The following is an 18696-nucleotide window of genomic DNA, read 5'->3' as shown; positions in this document are numbered from 1 at the left end:
TCTCCATCACATAGCAGCATGCTCACAGCTCCGTTTGTTGTCACTTTGGTTTATGGCGATGCTCAAATCCCAGCACTGCATGTGTGTATTTAGGTGTGTGTGTGTGTGTGTGCTTGTGCGTGAAAGCGTGAGGGTCTGGCCTGGACTAGGCATGCCAAACTGTCAATGAACTGACACCTCAGTGTTGAAACAAGAGGTCTGTATTCTCTTCTGAGCAGCTGGGACTCATTGCTTTGGCTTTTGCTTTCTCATAGTCCTGTCTGGATTGAAGTGAATTAGCACTGCCATACCTAAGTCCAAGTAAATGTACTGACCAGAAGAAACACCTCTGGGTACAGTTGTGTGATTTTGGCACATAAAATCAGTTCTGTTTTGTCTCCAATATTAATCTTTAATCAGAATTTCAATCATGACCTTGCATTCAAAAGCTAAACTGAACAATATAAAGGTAACTCCTCATTTATGTCTGATGACCTCTTTAATTTAAATGTATAGAATGTGTTGAGAGTGATCCTAGGCTAACTATGTAATGGCATTATTTGCACTGCAAGATAATATATAATGGATTACCACAATAATCATAGGTTAGAGCAGCAGACTATCACTTTTTAGCATGGTGCAATACAAACTGTAACGATTACAATAAAGAGCATTATGGTATAAGTCTTAGCTTGGTAGATACTAGCTGTATAGTGCAGGACTACCAAATAATGCAATCTCTGTGGTTTACAGATGAATATATGCTTTAACATTTGTAGCACAAAGTATGCTACATTATCTATCTATAGAGGTCTAGATTCAAAGTGTTCCTTGCTTACCTTATGCCCATATCTAACTGGTGCTCTGTTTCACTTTCACTTAAAAACGCTGACTATCCATAGCATTTCAGCTGTGGATAGTCATCATTTTGCAGAAATAAAGAAATGACTGAGCCGATCATGGCATTACATGTAACCAATGCAATATTAACATTAGATCATTTACTGCACATAGTACACAAACAAAATGTACACTAGAGCTTTGTTTAGGAGGTTGTTTTTTAGTTTGCTACTAGCAAACTGTTTTCAAGCTACTTGTTACAAGATATTTCAAACAAAACTTTCCACTCACTGCTGTCGAATCATAGCGAGTTATTATATTACACATTGTGCCACTTCTATGATAATGGCTTCTTTCATTTTACATAAGCTGCATTTCTATTGGTTTATGAAATCTAACAGTGTCAATTTCCTTTTTAAGTTAAACTTAAAGTTAATTTCATGCACAAAGTTGAATCAGTTCTGGAGGATTTGGATTTCCGTGGGGGATGTTTCCGAGTCATTGGTGGGTCACATAATCTTGTTAGGTGGACTGATCTTGGTTGCCCCATTCTACTATTTACCTACTCCTAATATTGGCAGCACTCCTCATTGTTTTAGCAAATGGATTGCATAAAACTTCAACTTTATACTCATAATTTGCTTTTTCTTTCAGGGTTTCAGAGTCAGGTTCTCACCTGGTCTTTTCCCCCAGTTTTAGTATTAATTCTGATTAAGATCCCAAGTCAGAATTTATTGATTTCCACTGCTTTGGTACGAGTCTTTAATGACCTGTTGTCTGTACTTGTAATCTGTGTAGACTCAATTGATATGAGCATAAAGTCCTGAACATCCACTGGTTCCTAGTCAGGCAGAGCTTGTTGCATGGTATGGCACATCAGTAGGATTTTAACAAGAAGAGTAAATTTATAGATCATCATTTATCTAGTTAAAGTGCGGCTGATGGAGGCATATGAAAGGAGTTATAGTTTTCAGAGATGTTGAAGCAAGGCAAACCAAGCAGTTAATTAGTGGACAGTTGTTTGTGTTTGCCAAGTCGAGGATGTTATTGATGGTGTTCCCATTAGCGAGCAGTAATAAGAGGAAATCTATTAGACATAATGAGAAAGTACAGAATCACATTGGGAAAGTGGGGTGTGGTTAGTGAGATTAGTATAGCTTTCTTCTCTTTTTTGATGATTGTAAAAAATGGAAGCACAGGGATGTGTATGAGATAGATGATTTCAGAAATGATGATGGACACAGATTGAATATATTTTTATGGGGGTAAAATTGTTAACATGGAGTCTGTTGGAATGTCGTCTGAACACATGCTTCAGTAAAAGAGATTAGGCATGAGGAAAATCTGACCTTCAAAGCAGTTCACATAGGCAATATCACAAATTTGCTTACATTTAAATAAGGACCTTGAAATAGTACAGAATCTTGAATATTAAATATTGAAGATTCTCAAATATTTTCAAATGTTTAAACATTCTAAAAATTCAAAATATTTAAAGATTCTAAAATCTTTAAAAAAAAAACAGATTTTAACTGTGGTCTCAGACATTTGGACCCCACCATAGCAAAAAAGAAAGACAATAGCTGATCCATTCTTATTAAAATGATTTTACTCGTAGTCCACTTTCAGCTGCCACAGAATGAAATAATTTGAAACATGTGAGGATCAGATAAAAATAATTGACTAAGCACATTTTATTCATATGGCACATTTAAAGACAACCTCTTTTCACAAAAATGTACAAATTTTATTTATGCCACTTAAAAGGAGGCACTGGCATGTGTGTTGGCTAGCTGTTGTGTCCCACCTCCAGTCATTGTGCAGTGGTGTAAAAGAAGATCAGAATGCTTGTGCAATAGTTTGTCAATGTACTTTATATTTATAAATTATTTGGAAAGGATTCAGATTTATTAGAGTGAAAGTAAAACTAGGAACAAAAAGAAAAAAATTTAAACCAGTGATTTACACAGCACTTTAAGTAGTATATTCTGAGAGTTCTCAGTGATACTACTTAAAATATGACAGTATTGAACCACATAATATCCTCCATATCTATTTTTATTGCATATATTAAATAGTTAAAATAGTTACAAATCTGCAGCACTTGTAATCATGGTGATCTATTGTCAGCTGGCTTGCCAAGAGATAGCAGCAAGGCCTAAAACAGACTTTAACCAATCAGATTACGATAACATCACATAAACTTTCCAGTCCCATGTCTATCAACTACCCATTCTGCCAATTCAGTTGTAGTGTGATCTTGTTTTTAACCTCTGCTTTTGTCAGCACATGTGAAAGTAATTAGTTTCCCTTATAATATGATCAAACCTTAAAATTATATGTCAGAATTGACCTAGAAGAGTGTACTGCCAAAATGTGTAGCAGATGTATTCATTCATACATTCATTCATGTTCAGTAAGCACTTTATCCTGGACAAGGTTACAGTGAATCCAGAACCTATCCTGGGAATAGTGGGTATGAGGCGGGAGTACACCCTGAATGGGATGCCAGTTAAAGGAACCACAAACACACACTCATTGACACTGCCCTTAGGTATCCAGTATTTAGAGTATCCAATCCACCTACTGAGAAAACCACATGGAGAACACGTCAGACTGCACACAGAAAGTAACCTGAACTCAGGATGAAGCCAGGGACCCTGGAGCTGTGAAGCAGCAATGCTACCTGCTGTACCACAGTGCCACCCATCCATAAACAGAAAATTTAAAATAGTCACTTTAGTCATCAATATTCAGATGGAAAATATTAAAAGTTTTAACTGCTTTTACACATGAACACATAAACTTTACTTTATCAGTGTGAATGGATTACACAAAATGGTGCCTGACATTCATACACCTTTCTTTCCATAAAATAACTGCCTCATTAACACACAGGAATTAAATTATATAAAGAGACATATGACTCTTTACAGGTTTTAGATGTTTAGGTGTTTGGGGTGCAAATGCATTCTGTAGCTGGTATAAACTATTTTTTGGGTTGTGTTTGGACATGTGAAAATCTTTTCATATCCATTTCATTTTTCTACAGACAAAATACATACAGTACACAATACAGCATTCAGAAGCTCCCTCCACCATAATCCCCCTTCTAAATTGCTGATTAGAAGACTGCCAGCACAATACCTGCCCTAAATTAAAGAAGAATGCCTTTGAACAGAATGGATGCCTTTTGTATCTCCATTTGACAGAGATTTCTAATCATGCAAGGCAGTGAGAGCAATCTGGAAGGATTTGTGGCTATTTTGCTATTGTCTGCTGGCGCGTGGCCTTGAGATTAATTTAGGCATATAATAAACAAAAGCGTAAACATCCCCTGGGCAGCAGACAAAAAAGAGCTAAGAAAGAATGTCGATTTCACAGGCTTGAGGAAGAAAAGGTTTGGGAAATGTGTATCCTGTCTAGTAAAAATCTTAAAGAGACATTTTCTCATATGTCACATCCTCTTAAGTTGAGCAAAGGTTGAATATATTTTTCTTTTCCTAAACAATATGTTTGTCATTCTCTTCACTTAAGTCCAGGGATTAAAAAAAACTCACCAAAAAATAGTGTGTTCTGATGATTTTGAAGACCACACAGACTAAAATGTGTCCAGTAGGCATGAGCACAGAAAATAAACCTAAAACACAAATAAATACCAGAGGTTGATCTTTTTTATTACAACATGCCCAACATTGTCTACTACACTGAACACAATGTCCTACATCAGTGGGGCTTTATTCCATTTAAAAACCTTTATGCTATTTATTTAGACGATGTTTCACTTTTTAATAAGTGTAAACTGGTTTCTCCGGCATGGTATTAATTTGCATGATGAGGACATGTTGTCTCGTTTCCTTCCTTAAATAACACTACAGCAGATGTCTTGTGGGATTTCCAGTGGGCACACAAAGTAATTAACCAAGTAAAATGTCCATCAAGTGGAATACTTTAAAAGTTTTTTTTGTTTGTTTGTTTTTTTAAATAGCCTTCATTACTTTATGATATATTTCTTCTTTAAAAAAGAAATTCTTCACCAGTAAAAAAACTACCTATACCAAGATAACATTATGTTTTTTTTTCAGACATCTTTAACATGGTGTCTAAGACTTGAGTATTGTCATAAAAACCAAGTAAACTAATCGAATGTGTGGGAGTGGGGAGCGATATATAATCAAAGGTTCCAAAGACCCTAATTTCTGCATCTACGAGTTTAGAGCAATGTGTACCATTACATTTCAGCACAGTCCCTCTTCCCTAAAATGTAGGAGTTACTGTAATTTAGCAGCAAAGCAGCTCTACAGTGGGGTCTGCAAGTGCAGTACCATGAACTGTTTTTACCAGTTATAAAAAACAAATATAATTCCTACAAATTATATTTCTCATACAAGATTACATTATTCTACACTAATTAAAAATATGTTAGTCATTAAAAGATGATAACAATTAACAGTGCATTAGGAGCCTACATGTATTAGGAGCCTACATCATTTTAATGAAATATGTTACAACAATAAAAAATAGTGTTAATTCTTTGCAAGAATCTTGGTAGTAAGCTCTTAGCTCATTCTGAGTAATCATATGCACACAGTTAAATATGTTTTCTCTCAGCCTTCAGTGGCCAGTCAGAAGTATGACTCTGAAAGGTTTACATTTATTAATGATTGTGTTTTTCCACAGTGGAATATCTGATTTAAGAGAAGAAGAAAAAAAGTGTAGGTGGGCTGATATTATCTGTTCTTTCCTTTTATGGCCCCTTTATCCCTCCCCTCCTATACATACAACATGCACACACACACACATACACACACACAGAACAGATATATCAGCATGTCAATGGAGAGTGAGACATTAAACTTGTCAGAGGAGACAGTTGTTAAGGTGAGTTATTGCCAAGTCATTGAGAAGCGGCCCTCACCAGATGTATAGGACATCTGCAGGGAGGAAGCGGTACAGAGTGGCTTCAAAACAACTAAGGGAACAGGATAGTGTGCATTTGTGGTTGTGTTTGTGTGTGTGTTTGTGCGTGTGTGTGAAACAGAGAAAAATGATAAGGCAGAACCTTTTTGCAAACGTTGTTTGTGGCCTCTGTAACGAGTATCAGCTGATAATTGTGAAAGAACCACCATGCTCCCGTTCTGCTTTGTTCATAATCTGCATCATGTGTCTTCTCAGCATACACTGTCATCTGTCACACCAGCAATAAAAAACTAAGTTTAATGTACCTTTCTTTAAAGTTTCATGTTTGTATTGTAACCGCATATAGTATGGTGTGTGGTGTTATAAGAGTATTAAGCATGTGTTATGTGTGTGTTTGTATCACAATAAAGATGTGACACAGTATTCAATCTTAATTCAAATCAGCTGATATGCCCAGTTCTTCAATATTTTAGTGCCAAGTAACAGCACCAGCATCTTTCTCCTTTTTATTTCTCCTTGTCTCAGAAAAGGCCCTGTTCTTTTTTCATTACCGCATGGGGCAGCTGAAGAACCTTTCCCAAACAAGCCTCAGCACATTTTTAGTCCTTTTTTCCATACTCACTCACTGGCTTTTTCTTCTGATGTGGATCTCCATTGAGAGACATTCTGCATCATTAGCTGGTCACAAAGCCAGTGAAACAGTAGCACTGGGCAGTGGGGAGAGGGCATGGGGCAAGCGGACGGCTGTGGTTGTGAAGCACAGAAAAGAGACGGCACCAAACCATAGGGAAGAAGGGAGGGAGGGGTGAAGCACAGGGGGTGGTTCCACATCACTCACTACTTAGGATAGGACAGAAGTTGACTATTTTTCTTTTTGTATTTTTTGGTAAGTGACTAAAGTATTTCAAAAATACACAATAACATTTACACAATATGTGCCAAACTACTTTTATATAATAAACTTGCAGTTTTGAGTAATAGATGTGACCGGGGGGGGGCTGGAAGATTGGATACAGTTAGCCACTGAGCCATATGTAGAATCTTAGCTATGGCTGGTTTCGCCAGCTTAATAAATGCATTTATACCATCTAATCCACCCACCCAACTGACTTTATAACACACCGCCACTTTCTATGGAATAAATTAGAACATCTATGTTATTGTAAATTTTATGCTGCAGTAATAAGACATGCTTGTTTAGAGGTCAAAGCAGCCTGAATGGTTGTTGTATTTTGTTAATATTGTTCATGTGTCAATTTTCATCAAAGTTTATTTTAACTCAATGTTTTGCTCAAAATACACTATATGGCCAATGTATTGTGGACACCTGATCACACGAATATGTGGCTCTTCCCCAGACTGCTGCCACAATGCTGGAAGCACAGAACTGTCTAGAAGGTATTTGTTTGCTGTAGCATTACAATTTCCCTTCACTGGAACTAAGGGACCCAAACATGTTCCAGCATGACAATGCCCCTGAACAAAAACGAGCTCCATAAAGACATGGTTTGCCAATATTGATGTGGAAGAACTTGAGTGGCCTGCACAGATCCCTGACGTCAACCCCACTGAACACCTCTGGGATGATTTGGAACTCTGACTGTGCCACAGCCCTCCTCATCTGACATCAGTGCCTGACCTCACTAATGCTCTTGTGGCTGAATGGGCAAATTCTTTGAACATACTTTGACACACATCTTAAGCTGAGGCAAATAAGATCTTTTCCAATATTATTTAGCAACTTTTTGCTATAACATGTGGACATGTAGTTGTTTACTCTAGACTCACCTGGTATGTGCACCTTATCTACTGTATGTCAATGAGATGGAAATGGTTCATAATATGGAAAGTCATATCTCTGAAATCCACACCTGCACAATATTTGATAAACTAGCCTTAAACCACAAGAGTAACGCGCTTACATATTTTAAGAGTAAGAGTCAAATGCTGCTGCCTTCAATCACATTTAAGAAGGATTGAAGAGATTGAAGAGGAAACTAAAAGTGACATAGACAATATCCTGTACCCTTGGAGGATGTAAGCTTTTTTTCTTAGAGACATTTCTAGTACAGAGTCAGCAAAGAAGCAATTGAGTTCTCTATGTGTGCTCCAATGGAGTAAGTTAATGGTGATTACCACCTGAACAATACTTACCCCACAGCATCCTGTCATAGTAATACTGACTTAATCATCCCGTCTCTGTGAGCTAACACACACACAAACACACACACACATTTGTTTTAATAATGCCATAATTACTACTGCAGTTAATTAATGCTACATCTACATTTTACCCTAACCTTAGTCACCAACAGGAAACCTTTCGGCTCTTCATATTATATTATATTATATTGTATTGTATTATATTATATTGTATTATATTATATTATATTATATTATATTATATTATATTATATTATATTATATTATATTATATTATATTATATTATATTATATTATAAAAGCTGTTTTTGTAGCATAAAAGCAGTTTCTTCAAAAAAATAAAATAAAATGAAAAACATATAAAGCAAGCAGCCAAATGTCCCAACAAGATCAAAGCTGTCAGATTTTCCTGTCCTCGTTGGGACATTTGGTCCCCACCAAAATTTAAACTCTCTCTCTCTCTCTCTCTCTCTCCAGCCCACTGTTTTTCTTACACTATTATACCTTGCTCTACCTGTGTACCTGGCTCACACTATTGATCTTTCTGCTCCTTCCTAGCTTTGATGCCCTCTTTCCCCTCCTCTCTCCCTCCTTTCATCCTCCCATCCTACCTCCCTTTCTCCGTGCCAGCTCTCAGCTGTGTCCTGTGTCCCTCACAAAGACACATTCATCTCTGCATTGATAATTCCCCCTCTAGTGGCCACTTGGTTTGAAAGCTTACCACCCCTGAAGACACCAGCACACACCACAACAAAGTCTTTATCAGAAATTGCTTATTACAGTAATTTAATTAGCATGTCAGCTTTTTGTACCTAAATACGATTATTTCATTATCTGAATCCTATGCCTGTAGAACAGTAGGTTTTTTTTTTTTTGGCACTTTTCCATTGTTTTCCCCTCTGCCAGCACTGCTGCATGAAGTTCAGTACAAAGCTGTTATTAAGACATTTAGGTTGTGCTAAAAACTGCACTATAGCTACTTCCTGTACATTAATCTACAATATGCAATGAATCAAAGCATCAGTGGTAGAAAGTTACTGAGTATGTTTTCTCCAAAATATGCTCAAGGGAACACCGAAGTGTTGCAAATTAATCTCTTTCTACTGCATCAGTAACATACATACCACAGACAAGAATTTTGACAAATTTCCCCTGTTTCTCCAAAACTATATATAATGAAACAGTAGTTGTTAGGTAGTGTTGGAATGGTAGTTGTTAAAGTCTGTTAAAAATGCACCATCAGACGAACACAACTGCACTGGCCAACAACTGGAAGTAGTTGACATGTCAAAATCTACACCATTTTCATCTGAACAATTGATAAAAATTCACAAAATACAGATTTCCTGTTCTTTTCTCATTAAAGGGAAATGTGTCTAAACTCCTGTTTCTTTGTAATCAGACATGTAATCAGAAATATTCTGGATTATTCCTTCAAGTAGCATTAAGTATATGTAGACTACATTACTAAATTATTTACAGTTTTAGGACCTTTACAGCACTACCCTTATTTACCACTACCTAGACTTATGTTTTTGTAAACATTTACCATGTCTCATAGCATGTTTCTGTGCCTCGAACTCTTAGTCTTTAACCTTTTAAACTCCACAACCCATTGCCGGGTCCAGACTTATATTCCCCACTCTCGTAACTATATACATTTCTTGTAGTTACTAAAGTCATGCACTCTTAGAATCTTTAAGCATTCTTTGGTTGTCCCTCTGGGGTACCCTTAAAGGTTCTATGTAGAATCCTAATTCTACATTCTTCCCTCTCAGAAAGGGTTTGAAGTAGATACCTTTTTGGAGATGCCTTTTAAGAACCCATAGCTATCCAGTGAACACTTAAATAAGGGATAAATCCTCATAAGAACCACTGAAGAACTATTTTTTATAAGTTAATGAATAATATATTTTAAGATTAATAGCAGCAATAACCTGGAGGTTTATGTATATATATAATATATAATATATATATATATATTAAAAAAATGTTTTTTTGAATAGTGAATTAGTATTATGGTTATATTATATTGGCTCATTTGTGCTTTTGCTTTGGGTAGTAGGTGGTAGTCAGAAATAACAGTCATGCTGTGGCTTTAGCATTAATTAAGGTGAACTTAATCACAGAGAAATGTTTAATCAGTTGAGAATGTATCTGTCTACCCCATGACTAATTTAAACAATTGATGGAGTAACTTTATACAATATTTTTTATGCATACAAATAGAGTATATACAAACATACTGTACATACAAGTGAAGAAAATAAATTTTTATAAGATTTAAGCAACAAGAATATTTAGCTACCCTGTGTTATATACAGGGAAATTAAGAACATCACCTAAGAACATTAACTTTGTAAATGGAAAACAGCAGCCACATGCGGTTTAATAAAGTGCTAAATGAGCCAGAGGATAATAACTCACTCATCTGCAGTACAGTTACAGTCTCAATTGAAAATGGTCTGTTTCTACTTAGTGCACACATTAGAGTTAAAAATCATTATTTAAAATTGGATGCTAATATTTCGAGTGAAAACTACCAGGAAGTGATATTAGCAGGCTCGGTGCTGGCCTGCATCTGCCAATAAAACCACAGCAGGTTGCAGTGCACTTCAATAAAGGCTTGTTTCTTTTTAGGTAAATTAGCCATCATGCAATCTCACCAAGAGGCAGATGAATTGTGTGCCCTTGTGCTGAACAGGCAAGCACATACTCTACATGATGTAAAACATTCACATGAAAGTGCTCGACTTTGAAACACGCCGACATGAAAGGCCCCTTTACACCATCTATCAATGTAATTATTAGGGCAATTTTACTGTGCATTAATCATGTGAGCACAGTATGCTCATCATGCGCATGTCTATTGCAGGTGCCTGATGGCTCAGAAGAATGGGCTTTAGAAGTGTGCGAAATTCAAACCTCAATGGTTTGATCTTTATTGCAGTGTGATATGTAAAATAACGATGGGAAGATCTGCTTATCTTGTAGAACATTTGATCTCTTAGTTGTAAAGAAACATTATTGTTGGAAAGTTGAACCTGAAATCAGATGGTTTTGCAAGTGCTGTCAGTTTGTATATTTGTATCTGCATTCTCTTTTATTGTCTCATGGGTAGACATTTTAATAACTTGTTCCTCGTTTGTCCAGGGCTGCATCAAATTAATTATGCCGGCATCACTAAACCCACTCATAGCCATTGATTAGCCTTTAACATGGCTTTATTGTTGGCAAATTTGCATCTTAAAATCAGTAATTAATTAAGATTTTCCATTCAATTATAACGCTTATATCAGGATTGGCAATTTAGAGGCCTGGGTTTGCCGACTTGCCTAATAGCCTTATCACTAATGAGGTGGAGGCAGAATGTACTGCTTGATACCATGCTAATTGTCCATTTAGCAGTGGCCACTGGCAACCAGCTGGTCTCCAGCAGTGCTGAGCAGTCGAGACTAATCTTCTGGATGCTATGAATGTGGCTTGAGATTCAAGACTCAGGGGAGAGGGGACTTTACTATCTGGGGTCACAGGAAGCCACTCCTTGAATGATGAAGAATCCAAATGGCTTGATGGCTAGAGGGGGTCACAGGATGCGCTTGCTACTCACTTACTGGCAGAAAGCCCTATAGACCATGGAATGACTCAGCATGGGGTGGCCATATTGTACTTCTCTGGATGGGCGGGGGTTTGGTAATGAACTTGCTTGCTCCTAATGGGAAGAGAAGTCATTTGGTAAACAGTGTTGTGTCAGCGTGCTTTGTTTCCCCCAGTCATTTAAATGATGTTGGTTTTCTCCATGGGCCCTCAAAGGAACACAGCAAGCACTGTGATACACCATGGCACGTAATTGGATATCTGATAGTGGCTGAAAACTTCAGAATATCCTCCACCATGTCCTACAGTGTTGAATCATATGATCACAAAGGCAAGTCATGTCATCATGATACTATTATTGGAGAGGTTACATGGAGGTTGACAAAGTGACAGATCAGATCTGGTTGGAGGCACTCAATATTGATCTGAGTGTTTGTTGGCTGTCATAATTCCATAAGATATGGGATGTTTCAAATTGTTGGATGATACCAATTTTTTAAACTGCAAATATCAGCACTAATTATATCTATGAACTTAACGTATTCATTTTTCAAGAGATAATTAAGTAGGGTTTAAAAATGACCATTATTTTTGCCATCCTACCTTCATTCATCTACTGTCTTGCTTTCCTCTTTCCTGGACACATTTCTCTTGTGGTTCCTTGGATTTTTAAAGATTACCAAGCTGTTTACATGACTAGGGCTCTCAGACCTATTCTCTCCATGCTGATTTCATGGGATGGTGATCAGAGTTGGTTTTGTGTGGTGCCAGCTGCTCTTGCTTTCCACAAAAATGGTCTGCATCACATCTACCAGTGTGTGCAGTCTTCATGCCATTGATCCCACTTGCAAATGTGAGTGTAGTATGGGGTTACTACCTTAGTAATCAGGCATGGGACGACCAAGAGTGCCTTAGCGTTTGTATATATGCATGTGAAGGAAGATGAGTGGCACACTCCTGCAGGAATGGAGAATCCCCGGCGGCTCCACACAGAGTAATTAGGCTGGCCTCCTGAATGTCAGCCGTGGCTTGTTTATTCTCATTATTTTATCATTTTAAAAAGCCTCTAGGTGATGAGACATGCAGTATAATTACTGTTATTAGCATACTAATTGGGCGTCAAAATAGGCCAAGTTACAAGGTAGCCAACTGCAACATTTTCACATTAATCAAAAGCCAGGTCATGGCTAAGACCAATGTTGTGTTGGGACACTAATTGAGAATAATACCATAGCTTTTTTACTTGACTATAAAGGTTTGTAGTCTGACATTTGTTGGTACACTTATAGGATAGTGGTGTAAGCCACTTCAACACACAAGCTGGAGAATTATGTAATTCAGAAATTGAGCTCATGAAAGATATACACAGATTTGAACATTGTGAGTGGACATCATTTAATTTCACACAAATTAAGTTCTAAGAAAATATACAAACATTACCCCTGCCCTAATCCCCTAATTTTTCAAACAAATTGAGTTATGTAAATTGTTACAAATTTGCAAGCATGAGACCAAACTGGAAATCCAACATGGATATTCTTCCATAAATGAACTAAGAGTCAAAAGGCTTGTCTTGATGTTTTATGAAGATTTCAATGTTCAGTCTCCTCACTATGATATCTGTAGATGTGAAGTGGGATAGGTCCAGATTGCCTTGGCCAGACTGCAGTCTCTGCTGTTTAAAATGCACAAAGGGATTTCTCATGGGATTTAGAGGAGTCATGATCCAAATGGCATGGGGTTGCCGATAGGAAACTGATAGGGCTAGCTTTGTCTCATCTGGAGAGTGGCCACAAACCTCTATTTTATGAAAACACATTTTCGTTCTACCCGCCGCACAATTTGCATGTGAAAGCACAGGACAGAGATAGACCCACTGGTCTCAATGGGGCTAACTTAACACAGTGTCAACATTGAGATGGGGCAAAACAAAGGGGGATTTCGGTCCCCCCTCCCTCCTCTAGCCTGTCTCATTGTCTGGTCTCTGTCAAACCTGCATCTGAGCTCTCCTTTCGCTCTCTTTCCAATTGGGTTCAATCTCTTGAATAAAAATGAGCTTTCAAATCACTGCTCAAGAGAAAGATTGGCAGGCACGATAGCATATAGAAAGCAGGACAGTCTCATTTTACATTTTATACTTCTTTAATTGAGTGTGGGTATGAAAATGTAGTATCGTTTTGACATTTCATCTGTCAGTCATACTTGATTATGGACAAAGATCTGAAAAAATCACCAAAACATAGTGATTCTTCCTCTAATCACAGTGCAGAGCTATACTTTGTGTCATCTTTGCTATTTAAAATAACTCAAATTGATATGACATTGTATTCTGACATGGCTCAGGTATTTAAAAAAAAATGTCACTTTTTGCAGTACTTTGCAGCACATACACCTAATTTACTCACTTAGACTTTACAGATCCGCAGCAGACATGTGGTGGTAGAGTGTAGTCATTCATTTTGATTTACATCTACAGCATTTTGCATATGCTGTAATACCATCAGGCTAGAACCATGTTAGAGAGAGGTTAGTGCAGCAAGAAAACAATCAAGGGATTTTTGTAAATTTGGGTGCATTCAAATGGATTGTCCTTATACACTTAGGGTTAGGGTTAGGGTAACCCTAAGCAATTTAGATTTGTGTTTATCAGGCGCAGAGCCTTTCTTTCATGTACCAAAGCACCAAAGCAGGGTGTGTGGATTTGTGTGTTTGTGTGTGTGTGTGTGTGCATGGATGGAAGTACAGTGAAGTTGGATAATCAAAACAAGGTTTCTCTTGGGTCCTAGAGCATCTAATTCATGTGTTTCCTACATGGATACTTCAAAATTAAGACCTTTTCCTATTTCACAAAGTACTGAAAGTTTTGGATCTAGAAAAATAGAACCGTGCTTTTCACATTAGTCACCAACTGGATACTAAAGGTACAATTTGTGTGGTTTTTAATACAAGCTCACAACTGGTACCACACAGAAACACCATATACATTTGTAAGTGCTGTTAAAACAACACAGTGCTGTTCTCAACAAGTGTAGAAGTAAAAGTAGCAGTACATATACATTTTATGGCAGAATATGGGGTGCCAAATGTAAAAAGTTGAATACTATTTTCTCTCTGACTTAATAGCTTTATGTTTTGGTGTAAATGTTAAAAGTAAATAAATAGAAATGGTAAATGTTAAATATAAATATAAATATAAATATTAAATCTAAATGCAAGTATTAAATATAAATATAAATCTTAAATGTAAATATAAATGTAGAACTTAAATGTTTCGTTCATATGTTAATTGACCCCGCCCTCTCGGAGTGTGCATTATGGGAAAACACAGTACCAGTACTGTGCTAGTTTTGGAACAAGGTTGAGGCTGTAAAAAAGCTGCTGGTATTTTGGGCTGCTTTGTTGTTGACAGTCTACTGCTGTGAAGATCTTGTTGTATAACAAATAATCAGAATTAAATCAGTGTACACCTGGCAAACCTATTACCACCATGTTTTCTCAGTGAAGCACACTCTGAGAAAGTGAGGTCAATTAGCATAAGAAAGCAACATTTAAGTTCTACATTTATACTTATATTTAACCTTTATATTTAAGATTTATTTAATAATTACATTTAAGATTTACATTTAACCTTTAAGATTTATATCAAGATTTAAGTTTCACACTGAAATTTAAATATAATATAATGTAATGTAAAATATAGATGTTGAAAATAAGTATAAATCTAAATGTTAAATGTAAATATAAATGTTAAATATAAATGCAAATCTTAAATGATTATTAAATTTTTTTAATTAGATTATTTTGTTCATATGCTAATTGACCCCGCCCTCTTAGAGTCAGCGTCATGGGAAAACATGGAAGCAGAAGGGTTGCCAGGTTTACACCATTTGGAACAAGGTTGAGGCTATAAAGCATTTTTGGGTTGATTTAAAAACAGTCCATAGCTGCCAAGACCTAGTTGTAAAGCAAATAATTAGAATTACAGCAAACCAATTTCTACAAACATATGCTATGGCAAAAGAAAAATTTAAATTCAGACATTGTAGACCTATCTACAATGTACAGAACCACATTTTCTACTGAAGTCCAGAAAGGCCATAAGCCATATTTATATTTAATATTTACATTTAAATTTAACATTTACATTTACATTTATGTTTACCATTTATATTTAACGTTTACTTTTAATATTTACACTGAAACTTAAAACTATTATTTGACATAAGTCACTATTTACAGTACTGTGCAAAAATCTTAGGCACCCTATTTTTTTTTAGTACAAACTTTGTTATAGATTTTTATTTTATGATTTCTACATTATTGATTAAGTACAAAAACTTTTTAGATTCCAAACATTAGTTTTCCAGCACAAAATTAAATGTTACGGAAAAAGGTTTGTATGTCAGTAAAGAAAGCAGCACATTATATAAGAGACACTTTTCAGACAAAAAAAACATAATGAAGGCTGCTGGGGTTTGCTGCAAAAATAAGAAGCAAGTGTGACAGTCAAAGTCTCCAGAAGAACTGTGGCTGCTTCTGCAAGATGCTCAGTAACACTTACTTATAAAACTGCACGAATTGTACCTGAGACTACTATTTAAAAAAAAAAAAGCGAAGGATCGTCACACCAAATATTGACTTTGTTTCATTGATTACTGTTTACTGCTCTTTATAGTATTTTTTTAAATGTAGAAACATTTAATTTCATTATTTTTGAAGGCATCTTTGCTCTACAGCATTTCTTTGCATGTGCCTAAGACTTTTGCAAAGTACTGTAAATGTATCAGATTGGCCTCAAATGTTCAAAAAAAGTCAGAGAGAACAGAATATTCAACTTTTTACATCACGTCTCAAAAAAATGACTTTTTAGTGCATTGATAATGTCCTTATGATTTTTGTTTTTTCATCAAAAATCAGTTGAAATTAAAATGCAGTTTCTTTGTGGTGCATTTAGTCATTTTTAATGAAAATTTAAAACCATGCTTCAGTGAAATTTTTTCCCACTAATTTCATGGTAGCCAATATTTACTGATTAAAGGAAGGTCTGATGAGACAAAGTAACAATGTTAATCTGAGCACTTCTTCCAAGGTGAATTGAGTAATATTTTCATAAGTCGTATAATGATGATGTAGTCATTCGTAGTGTTGCTATGGTGATCAGTCAGGACATCTCTGAAGTTTGTGGAAAACTAAATGGAAGCCCAAGTTTCTTTAGTTTCTGTTAGGGCAGATTCCTGTTTTAAATATGTGGCGGAAAAATATACAGATTACTGCTCATCTCTTGGCCTGTGGGAATTACAAACAGGAATGATAAACATGTCTGCTGCTAACATTTTACACACAAAGAGTGAGCTCTTGAGAAATACAGTTTACAACTGAGTTATATAAAGTAGCTTTTGAATTTTTGTCTTTTACTTGTTTTAAACTCATCTGACACAATGCACCAATTCCTACTCAATGAATTTTGCTATACTAAATAACACTCTCATTTTAATGTTCAGTAAGCAAATGTATTAAATCATACAGTAGTCATGGTAACAATGCCTGGTTTTTCCACCTTTGCTCCTCAGTTTTGTAGTGGTCAAGAATACTATCAGATAATTTTTACTTTGTCTATTGAGTTGCCTTACTGCACATTACTCCTGTAGCTGTAGGTCAGGTGCACAGAGACTTGGACAGTGAGTGGCTCCAGTGCTAGAAATAGATTATGTTGCTGGAGAACTAGGGTGGAGGAGTAATAGGTTGTGGAAATTAATGCTCGGCCCACATGCTGCTCTGGGCACTGGGTCACGTGTCCTGTAGCGTGAAGCATGAGGGTGATCGGCAGGAGATGGTAGTCAGCAGGCAGATCCAGGGTCATGGACTCAAGGGAATGCTGGAGGCCTCTATTAGCACAGGCATATAGCAGAGAGTGAGTGAGCAAGAGAGAATGAGGAAGAAAACCTGACTAATGTATGCAGACTCATGCACAAAGCTCAAGGCAGAAGAAGTGGGTTTTCAGTCTCAAGCTTCAAAACATATCTTATTAATCTGCTTTTTGGTTCCTTTGAGAAGCAGCATATTTTCTTAGGTCACATTTGTGTATTTCACTGTTTGGTTGGATTTTAAAGTTTTAATTATGTTATTTGAAACTATTACAAATTAAAATAAAATTTGCTATGCTGAGTACATGGTTTGTATTTATGAGTCTGTGAGAGAGAGAGAGGGAGAGAGAAAGAGAGAGAGTGTGTGTGTGTGTGTGTGTGTGTGCCATAGAGAGAAAAAGAACAGAGAGATTACCATGGCAAGCAAAAAAAAGGCCAGGGTTACAACTGTAGGTATTTTGACACAGCACCCACAACACAAAACAGATTCAGAAAGCATGGTGACAAGGTATTAGCATTTGTTGATGTAATAGCAACTACTCAGCCCCTCCCATACATTAGTTGTACCTGAATAAAAATGTTCTATTCAATATCTACCCTATTCTCTCATGTCAGTGCCAGAATTGGCATAAAACTCAACTTCCCAGAATACATCACGGCCTATAAACATAGCACCCACAAACTACAACACCCAGTCCACACACTCCATGTCATGCTCAAGTGCACTTTATTAATGATTACTCACACCTGGACTCATGAAGACAATATTTAAGGCCTTTCAGAACACTCACAAGAGGTGAAATATCTTTCTGTGTTTATTTGCCTGACATACCAAGCCTGTATTTATTGTGCCTGTTTCTCTGGTTTATGATCTCATTTTTGTCCTGTGATTTTTGTCTTTCTGAGTCCATGCAAATCAGCCAAAGCAAGCTCAGCAGTGTGGAACATCAAAAGAGCAGAAAGGGAGAGACTATTTTACTATTGCGGTGATCCCAAGCATCAGGTGGCACAGTGTCCTTTGCGGCCCACAGCTTGAGCATTTTCCCCATCATACTGCAAGTCAGCACCCCCACTATGATAATATCTCTCTCCTGGTCACTGTCACCTCTAAGTACCCCATAATTCTCGGCTTCCCATGGATGCAAACCCACAGTCCACAGATATCTGGGGCTGAGAGAGAAATTACCCAGTGGTCAGCACACTATATTTCAATTGTTTCAAGATCCCCAAGCTCATAGTTGCCTCAACCTCTGTGGAGAGCCCCCAAAGCTCCTCAAAATCCCCTCTGCATATCAAGACTTCCGAGAAGTTTTTTTCTTAGTATAGTCAAGGC

The sequence above is a fragment of the Pangasianodon hypophthalmus genome, chromosome 7 (genome assembly GCF_027358585.1).
Source record: "Pangasianodon hypophthalmus isolate fPanHyp1 chromosome 7, fPanHyp1.pri, whole genome shotgun sequence".
Taxonomy (NCBI): Eukaryota; Metazoa; Chordata; class Actinopteri; order Siluriformes; family Pangasiidae; genus Pangasianodon; species Pangasianodon hypophthalmus.
The sequence above is the reverse complement of the archived record's forward strand: the minus strand, read 5'-3'. Positions refer to the sequence as shown.